Source organism: Carlito syrichta, unplaced genomic scaffold, assembly GCF_000164805.1.
Source record: "Carlito syrichta isolate Samal-C Ts95f unplaced genomic scaffold, Tarsius_syrichta-2.0.1 Scaffold19673, whole genome shotgun sequence".
NCBI lineage: Eukaryota > Metazoa > Chordata > Mammalia > Primates > Tarsiidae > Carlito > Carlito syrichta.
This window is the reverse complement of record NW_006963769.1, coordinates 5,413-15,214: the sequence shown is the minus strand read 5'-3', so window position 1 is coordinate 15,214 and position 9,802 is coordinate 5,413. Positions and strand designations below refer to the sequence as shown.

The 9,802-nt window shown below is 43.3% G+C and overlaps 1 pseudogene; it reads right to left on the bottom strand.

Annotated features, from left to right (window-relative positions):
• Positions 1-247: 247 nt before the first annotated feature.
• On the bottom strand, positions 248-2,817 carry LOC103263772 (annotated as a pseudogene).
• Positions 2,818-9,802: the final 6,985 nt, after the last annotated feature.

Below are 9,802 nucleotides of genomic sequence, written 5' to 3'. Positions count from 1 at the left end.
AAATAGTTCCTTTCCGTATCCAGGTAATATAAGATTGACAATTGCAGTCCTGTCTTTATGGGATGAAAAGAGCCCCTTTACAGTAAGTTTTCTGAAAGAGAGAACAAATAGATAATAACTCTTCTGGTAACGTATTATGGTACACTGACCAGTGTGTATCTGGTAATTAAACATAATCCTGTGAATTAGATTAATTCACTTGCTGAGTTTTCATTCGCGGCATTCCTCTGTTGGGTCTTGGGAGCTTTCATGATAGGCTGATACCTAGGGTATCCTGGGGAGCACTGACCTGAGACTATGCATAGCCACTTTTTGGAGTGTTAGAGAATGAAGAGCAATAACTGTCATATCCTCCTCTGAATCCATTGGCAAGGCTCCTGTATCCATTCATCAAGGAGCTCCCACAGGACACACCACAGCTGTTATAATAGGGCTGACTGATATGTGGAAATCCAGTGTTCTGCTGAGGAGGCTGCTGGTGGTTACCAGTGACTTGATGGTGCTGGTCCTGGGAACCATGGTAAGTGCCAACCACTGTTTGAAGCTGTTCTTGCTGAAGATTTATTTGTTCTGCTTGGTGAGGCTGACTAGAAAAGCTCTGGCTATAAATAGCCTGGTACTGATTTTTCTGTTTTAAAGCTTCTGATTCATTAATGGGAGGGACTGGGCATTCATATTGAAGACCATTTGCATGGACTGGAAGGTAGCTGCAATTACATCAACTCCACTGCTATGTGAAGGTTTGCTCATCCCAGCCTGATCCACTTGAGGCTGAGACTCAGCATGAAGGGATTATGATGCCATAGTCTCGTCTGTATTTAGTGATCATTGCCTAAATCTGATCAGTTAGTTCCTTTTGTGGTCCCTGCTCTGTAGTATGAGAAGACTTGTACAAGAGTTGAGATGCTGTACACCCCTAACTTGTGGATGGAACAAAAGGAACTTGTGTAACTTCTGGTTGTACAGAAATTTGACTAAGTTGAGCAAGTCTAGCTTCAGGATGAACTGGAGATGAAACCAGCTAGGGGATGCCCAAGTTCCGCATTGGATTCATAGGCTGTGTAGAGGCAACGACAGGATCGAATGTCTGGTTTTCAGGGTCCAGCATTGAAACCTGTATGAAATTATAGGGTCCTTGCATCTGTGTCATAAGGTCTTGTCCTCAATGCTTTCTCACAAAGGGATCTGCCTGTACCACTGGATTCAAAGAGTGGGGCTCCGGCACGGAAGGGGATGCAGCCTGAGGTTGCTGCTGGAGTGAACTGACCACCTCAACTATTTCAACTGTCTATTCATCTACCTGCTCCTTTTCACCTCCGCTGAATTGTATTACTGCAATAAACGGTGTATTTTTATACACAATTCTGATGGCAGTGGATGCTGTCAAAGTAGTTTGACTGGAAAACATGCTCAACAATTTCCTTGGGAACTTTATAGGTGGTTCCACAACAGACTTCTTCCCTTCCAGCAAGTCCCACAGGTGAAAGGAGGCATGTTTATACTGCTCATTCAACCTCAAACTCATGTCCCACTCTGGGCCTATGAGCTTGTCAAACTCATCCAACAATGACAACTCATCTTCAGACAGTATCAGCACTGCATTCAAATTTTGTTTGATTCAAATTTCCACACTGCATTTTCCAGTTTGTCCAAAACATATTGCAGCTCAAGTACAGTTTTATTGTATATATGTATGTATGTATGTATTTACTTTAAAGATGTGGGGTACAATTCAGGATTAGGTAGATAAGTGATCATCATACAGGTAAGGTTTGGGCTTCCCTTTGGTTTCCATTTCACCTGATTGGAGATCAGGTACCCTTATTGATGTTATGTCCCCTCCCCTTCTCTCCCCTGGCAACATCCAGCTACCTCCAAAACCTTTCTTGTAGTGTTATGATAAATGTTCAGGGTCTGCTTATAAGTGAGAACATATGGTGCTCTGTTTTTGCTTCTGTGATAGATCATTGAGTGTGATAGGCTCTAAATCCATCCAAGTTGCTTTGAGGTCCACCTGGGAAGAAGCTGCCAGGAGTGACTGCTGGCTCCAGGCTCTTCCAGTTTCTTTCTTTTTTTCTTTCTTTTTTTGAGACAGCGTCTCATTTAGTCACCCAGACTAGAGTGCAGTGGTGTAATTCTGGCTCACTGTAGCCTTGAATTCCTGGTCTCAAGTGACCCTCCCTTCTCAGCCTCCTAAGTAGCTAGGACTATAGGTGCACACCACCATGCCCAGCACCCAGCTAATTTTCTTTTTATTTTTGTAGAGACAAGTTCTCACTATGTTGCTCAGGCTGGTCTTGAACTCCTGGGCTCAAGTGATCTTCCTGCCTTGGCCTCCCAAAATGCTGGGATTACAGACATGAGCCACCATGCCTGGCCTCCTACAGTTTTTAAACATTTCTGTTCAGCTTCTTCTTTCATAAACTGCTCCCAATGTGCTGTTTTCTTTATTGTTTTCTGAATATCTTGACTTAATGCCATAAAACTCCTCTGTAATTCTCTTTCAAATTCCAAGTTATTTGTGACTTCCTGGTACATAGACAGCATCCAGCTGATCTTGATTACACCTTTTCTCTTTGCTCACTTGATTCTGGTAATCATCAAGCTTACCTCTTTTTTCTTCTCCAGGTTCTGTAGCTTCTTGTCGATCACACTGAGGATCTGCTTGATGGCCTCTGTCTGCATGGCACTAGGCCCTCTGGCAGGGTGCTGGGTGGTGGACATGGCGATCCCAGTCCCCACCTCGCTTCCAGAGGCCAAGGGCAGTGGCCCCGATGACCTGCTGTAGCTCCTGCTGTGGCTGGTGGCCAAGGGCATCTTCAAGGCGCTTGGTGATGAGAGAAAATGGAAGAAGACCTTGCAATATATTTTTAAATACACCCTACTTTCTAGTGGTTCAAAGAAATTAAAAGATTGTCCAAGTTCAGAACAGATTTAATTAAATGAACCTATCAAAAAGTAGTTTTAAGTAGAAAGCCAAATTGTATATACTTTTACTAAACATCTAACCAACACACACACACAAAAGCTTAGAAACAAAAGGAATTTACAAAAAGTTTAATGTTTCAACTTGGAATAATACTCTGGATATAAGATAGAACAATTAATGTCACAATAGAAAGTACACAAATGAATAGAAAGACTAGAATTAATGTCACAATAGAAAGTACACAAATGAATAGAAAGATTGTTTTTTCTCTATTGTGCAGAAGTGTAAAAATGTTTTCTTGGACTAGTTTACTCTTACGCGATTTTTTAAGCAATGTAACCAAGTGTGACCCGTTTTCACCTACAGTCCTATGTAAATATGAATAACACCTATTTTTACATTTGAAAGTTCTCAGTTTGTGTAATAAATTATATGGTTGCACTAGTATTAAGCTATCATAATAATTTTTGACATCAAAGTGTCAAGGAGATATATATCATGAGCATTATGGCAAAGAAAGAAATAGAGGTAGAGGGAAATGAAAAGGGAGAGGAGGACACCTGGAAAAGTCAAACACTGGTTTCTTTTTTCTCTTTTTCTTTTTCAAACACTGGTTTCTAAAAGCAAGTGATTTTGAAGGACAACTGACAAATTTCAGCAGTTCTTCCATGGCATTTGTGATGTTTAGATATTCAGGTGTTATGTCTGTGTTCCTAGCATATCAGCCAGTTTGAAACTGTTTCTATAAAATTAATATAGGGCTTTGGGGTAAAAGCTATGGAACAGACCTGAGCCCTGTAAAGTGCAGCTATGGTTAGAAATAAACAATTCTGTTGTTTTTAAGTTTGCTTTCGCTTGCATAAAGGGCAATTGATTATCTTCATATCCTCACCCTAGGTGAGGGAGATACTGCCTGCAAAGTTGATAATCGTATTTTCCCTTAAACTATGAGCCTAAGGTCACACAGATGTCCTTGATGACATCCAGAAGTTTGATCAGCTGAAGGGCATGAGCAGCTTTAATCTCTGGGGATCCCATCCCCCACATACCTTCTTACTAAGCTACCTCTATAATGTCTTACTTCTCAGGGGTCAGTAGCTAATGGTCTCAGGATCTGCTTTATAGATATAGCTTATCTATTATCAAACCCATGAATGGTGTTTGAGATGTTTTTCAGATTTTGTATTCTGATGGACCAGTGACCCCACTTGGACTTGGGATGCATACCAAGGAGATGATTCTACCAGTTCTGTGACTCCCTCCTAGAAACTAGCTCTACACATGTAGACAGTTTTGACACCCTCATGAATTCATCCCCAACCAATCAGCAGTGCCCATTCCCTAGCACGCTGCCCGCCAAATTATTCCAAAAAAAACTCTAGCCTAGAATTCTCAGCGAGGATTTGAGAAATATCTCCTGCCCTCCCACATGATGGTTTTTTGCTTATTAAACTCTCTATGGCAATGGCTGCTATTAGTTTATTGACTTTTCTGCGGTAGGCTTAAGTATCTGGTCAGACCTGTAACAAGTCTGGGATCGCCCTGCACTGGGTGCCGATGTGGTGGCCTTGGAGGTGAGCCCAAGTGGTTGCTCAGCTTTCATGAACTGAGGACCACCTCTGGCACCATCCCTGACAGTAGGGTGCAGTTGATCCATGATGTTACACTTGGTTACACTAGAGAAATTGGGTCTAGACCTAGAAGACATCTTTGGATGAGTACTTGAAGTACAACCAATACCTTCCTTCCTTCTCCTGCTTTGGTCGGTTCTCACTCGTTTGTAGGAAGAGTCTCTAATAGGCCTCTCTAGAGATACTGTGGCCCCTTTGTGGGTTCTACTTGGCTCCCCCTAGGTTGTAGGTAGGGCCTTATGTTAGGGAGATTTCTCCCCAACTGGGCAGAGGACAGGGACTTGTTTGGAAGACTATTCCTGGTCTTGTTCTACTTTATAATCTGGTTTTGGAAGGCCTTTTGTCCATTTCTGTCTCATTGTGTGTGTTACTAATGTCTGTTTTTGTTACATGTAAACTCTTGACTTTTAAGGTTTTTTGACCTGTCATGTTTGTCTGCACATTTGATGTGTAGCCACTTTGCTGCTTTGACTTTAGCTCCTTTTTACCACTGAGAGATTATTGGAACTCTCATAGGCCATCCATTGGGTTATGCCCTTGACAACATTGAGCTCCAGTCTTTCTTGACATCACTGAGCTCCTCTTAGATCCCAGTTTCAGTTGTTGCGGAACTGGTCAGACTTATTCAGCTGGTTAACTGAGGTGTCTCTTCTCCCCACCCCATACCCGGTTCCTTCTGCCATTGAAATGCGACAGTTTTTGGATAGTGAAGGAGTTTTTATACTGGGACTAAGAGACTACACAGCAGCTGTGGGAACGCATGTTCCAAAATCCTGCTGAGACCCAGTTTGAGAGGGTTGTTACAGGATGCTACTTGGCAGGTGAGAAAGCATCTTGATCTATCTGTACAACTACACCTGCACTTAATGTGCTTTTTTTTCCCGACCCATGGGGAAGTCTCCAAGTTCCTTCTTGGGCATATTGGGTCTGCTATCAGGTCAAAAGAATATGAAATTTGATTTGGGTTTGATCTAATAGGTTAGCTTTCCCTACAAACCATTGGAAATTCCCTCTTGGGAGCTGGAGACAAATTTATAACAGGAATTCTTTAGTATGGGGAACCAGGTATCTGCCAAACCAGAAGAAAGTCCATTGGGGTGCCTCCTCAAGCAAAGGAAATTCTTCAGGCATTACCCACCAACTCACAGTTAGTTTTCCTTTGTAATATTGGTTGGCTCCAATATTTGCTGGGACCAGGAGTTCAATGGGTAAGGCTGAATCTCTTGATAATAATACAATTAGATTTATTCCATAAAAGGAAAGAGAAATGGAACAAGATTCCCTGTACAGTGCTTTATGTTACTTTGGTAAAACATGGCAATGAGGAAAAGATGAAAGGTTATGGTTCAACAGGCTAACAATGTGAAAAATGTGCTACCTGAATCACAAGAAAGGTATGATGAGCCCTTGATCATCTGATTAAATGAGCTGTCAGCTCCCCCTTCCTATGAAGGATCTGGGGATACATCACTGGCACCCAAGACTGGGCCCCTCCCCTCCACAAGGTCAGGAATCAGGAGCAACAGGAATTATCTCCTCCGCCCACACTTGACAGGGGATTCAATTTAGCTGGGGCACCACTCTAGTTCCAAGAGGGCAATTTCTTCTCTAGAAGATATAGGTACAGGAGGCACTGATGTTGCCACAAGTCAGGCTATGGGACTTATTTGGCTTCATTCTCTGTTTTCTGCCTCCGAATTTGTTTAATTGGAAAAACAACATGCCCACATATCGGGATGATCTGAGGAGAATAAAAAACCCATTTTCCTCAATATTTGCCACTAACAACCCCACCTGGGTGGATGTTGAGTCTGCTTAACACTTTACTGATCTCAGAGGAGCAGAGAATGGTTCTAGATAAAGCCAGGGAAGAGGCTGACCACAAGCATGCCAACTCTCCCAGTAATCTAGTAAGGGTAGCTGCTCAGATCACAATGCCCACTTTAAACCCGGTATGGAATGTAAATAATGGAGACAGACATAAGCTTGAGCATTGTCCAGATTACATCCTGGCTGGCCTCTGTAGGAGAGTACTGAAACAGAAGTCTTAATAAGATTCAGGAGATTAGGCAGAAGCCTACGGAGTGCCCTTAGGCTTAGAAATTCTTGGAAAGGATTTTTAAAGTGTATAGGCTTTGTACAGACATTGATCCATAAGTGCCAACAAATTCCAAAATGGTGAAAATGACTTTTATCAGCCAAAGTGCTCCCAATATTTGGAAAAAGTTAGAAAAGATAGATGGGGTACTAGGGATGTCTATGTTTCAATTCATAAAGATTGCTTCTAGGGTATTCATTAGTTGAGATATGATGATTTAAAAAAAAGGGAACAACAGAAGATAAAACAGCAGGCTGACCTGGCTGCCACACTGACTCAAGGACTCCCAGGATCACAGTGTGGATCTCTGTCAGGCACTCTTCCCAAGGTAGGACCTCCTCACCACCCCCACCTCCCCGCCATCAGGCTGAGACCTTTAACAAAAGGGGACATCCCACTGCATGTCCCAATCAATGTACTTTCTTTCTGAGTTGGAGTCTCACTCTGTTGCCCAGGCTGGAATGTAGTGACATGATCATGGCTTAATGCAGCCTCAACCTCCAGAGTAGCTGGGACTATAGACATGCAGCACCATGCCAGCTAATTTTTTAATTTTTTTGTAGAGAAGAGGTCTCGCTGTGTTGCCTAGGCTGGTCTTGAACTCCTGGGCTTAAGCAATTCTCCTGCCTTGGCCTCCCAAAGTGTTGGGATTACAGGTGTGAGCCACTGTGCCCGGCCCCAATCAATGATAGGCCAATGCTGAGAAAAACTCCCTCCTTGTTCACCAGATGGTAGAACTAGCCAGGAAGTTTCAGGTTAAAGATATTGGGAATGGGGACCAGGAACGATGGCGCCCAAGAATGACAGGGCCCAGGGGTTCCTCTCGACCCAAGCAACACCCTCCATGTTTCCCACATGGAGCCCTGGTTCTTATGACAGTGGAAAATTAACTTTTGGACTTTCTGGCAGACACAGGTTATTTATTCAACAATAAATACTTGGCTGTCTATACTCTCTTCAGAGACTATAGAAGTGACTAGGGTCTCAGGAGAAACATTGATGAGACCATTCCTCCAACCCTTAGAATGTCAATTAGACCAAACTCACCAGAAGCACAGTTTCTTGTATATGCCTGAATGTCCCATTCCTTTCTTGGGATTTAATCTCTTAATGAAGCATAAAAATATGCTAAAAAATATTAGTCAGAGAAATAAAAATGGAAACCACAATGAAGTACCATTTCACACCTATTAGTATAGACATAATTTTTAAACATAACAAGTAATACATGTTGAGGGAAGTTGTGGAGAGACTGGAATGCTCATACTTTGCTGGAGTGAATGTAAAATGGTACCGCTGCTATGGAAAACAGTTTGGCATTTCCTCAAAAAGTTCAACATAGTGGTACCATATGGCCCAGGTCTTCCACTCCTAAGCATAAGCCAAAGAGAAGTGAAAACGTAAGTCCAAACAAAAACTTGTATATGAATATTCATCGTAGCATTATCCATAACTTCTGAAGAATTCAAACAACTCTAATGTCCATCATTAATGACTGCATAAACCAAACTTCGTGGTGCATCCAACCATAAAAAGAATGAAGTACCGATGCATGCTACAACATGGATGAGTTTTGAACACATTATGCTAAGTGAAAGATGCCAGACACAAAAGAACACAGCGTATGATACGATTTATAAATATGTGTAGAGAATACAAATCCACAGAGCCAGAAAAGCAGGTCCGTGAATGCTGAGGGAAGGGGAGAATGGGGAGGGACTTTCAATGGTATGGGGTATGTCTGGAATCAGGTATTCATGAGGGTTGCACAACATTGTGAATGTACTAAAACCAACTAAATTGTTCAACTTCAAAGGATGAATTTTAATGTATATGACTTACAGATTTTAAATAACTGTTTAAAAATGAAGGGCACGTACACATGGATATACTTTTGGTCATCTTTGGCACCTGGTGTCTACTACACCAAAAGTCATTATAAGCAGTTCCAATCTTGCCTGTGTCAATATCATCATCAGAGGTGCCCTTCGCAGTTGGTTTAGGTGTCTCCATGCCCTTGTTTTCTGCATTTACAAACATCACATGTATATACACACACGTAGACATCCCTGGGTGAATATGAGCGCCTCCTACTCACTACCCTTCACTAACAGCGCATCATGGAACAAACCTCTGTGGCTACACACTGGTTCTCCTCACTCTGTTGCAGGGCCAGAGTGTACTCCACGACAGGATATGAGCACTTCAGCTCTCAGGTAACCTTCCAAGTTTGTTGACTATTAGTGGGCATTTTGCCTTTCCCCCCCCAGGAGTTTCCTCATATTGTGACTGTGCACACAGCTCTGTGCCCATGTGAATGTTTATTTAGCACACATTCTTTTTTTTTTTAGCACAATTCTTACCTGTGAAATTACTAAGTCAAAAGATTGTTTCCTTAAACAGCCACCAATGGAGTGCCTACTGTGTGCCTGACACTGTTTTGTGTGCCGAGGAGAAATCACCAAAATGACTGACAAATGTTCAGGGGAAGTGGCGAGTTAGGCATTGAGAGGCAGGGACAGATCTACTCTCCAGGGATGGAGAGGATGAGGGGAAGGGTTGGGTGGGACAGTGACAGCCCTTCAGCTGCCTCTGGTTCACTTGCTCACAAGGGATTTGTCCTTCTGTTCAGGGCTGGGAAGGCAAAGGGAAACCAGGTGGCTGAGGTGGTGTTGTCCAGAGTGGATGAATAAGGTGTTGTCAAGCAGTTCAAGGACTGCAGGAGGCCCAGTTCCAGCAGCCTCCAGCACCATTCTTCTGTTTCACCAGGGCACAAGCTCCCCTTCTCCACACTGAGGCAGCAGCTTCTCAGCACAAGGGCAGCTGGGGCTTTAGGGGATGTGGGGTTGTCCTCGAGGATGGCATGGACCCTGTACACCTAGATGGATCCCCATCTTGCTGGGTAGAGGCCTCCACTGTGTGCCAGGAGCAGGTCTTTCCCTCCTAGGTGTGGCCTAGACCCAGCGCTCTGAGTCCTTACCCAGAAACAGCCTCTGGTGGCAGAACCTGGGGCTTCCCTTCCCCTGCAAGGGAAGAAGAGGTTACTCAGGTGACCGGACCAGGGCCCGAAGTAGGGGCTAACTCGGTGGGGACAGAAGATTTCCAGAAATGGTCTCCTCACATCTCATTCTCTCCCCTCACTTT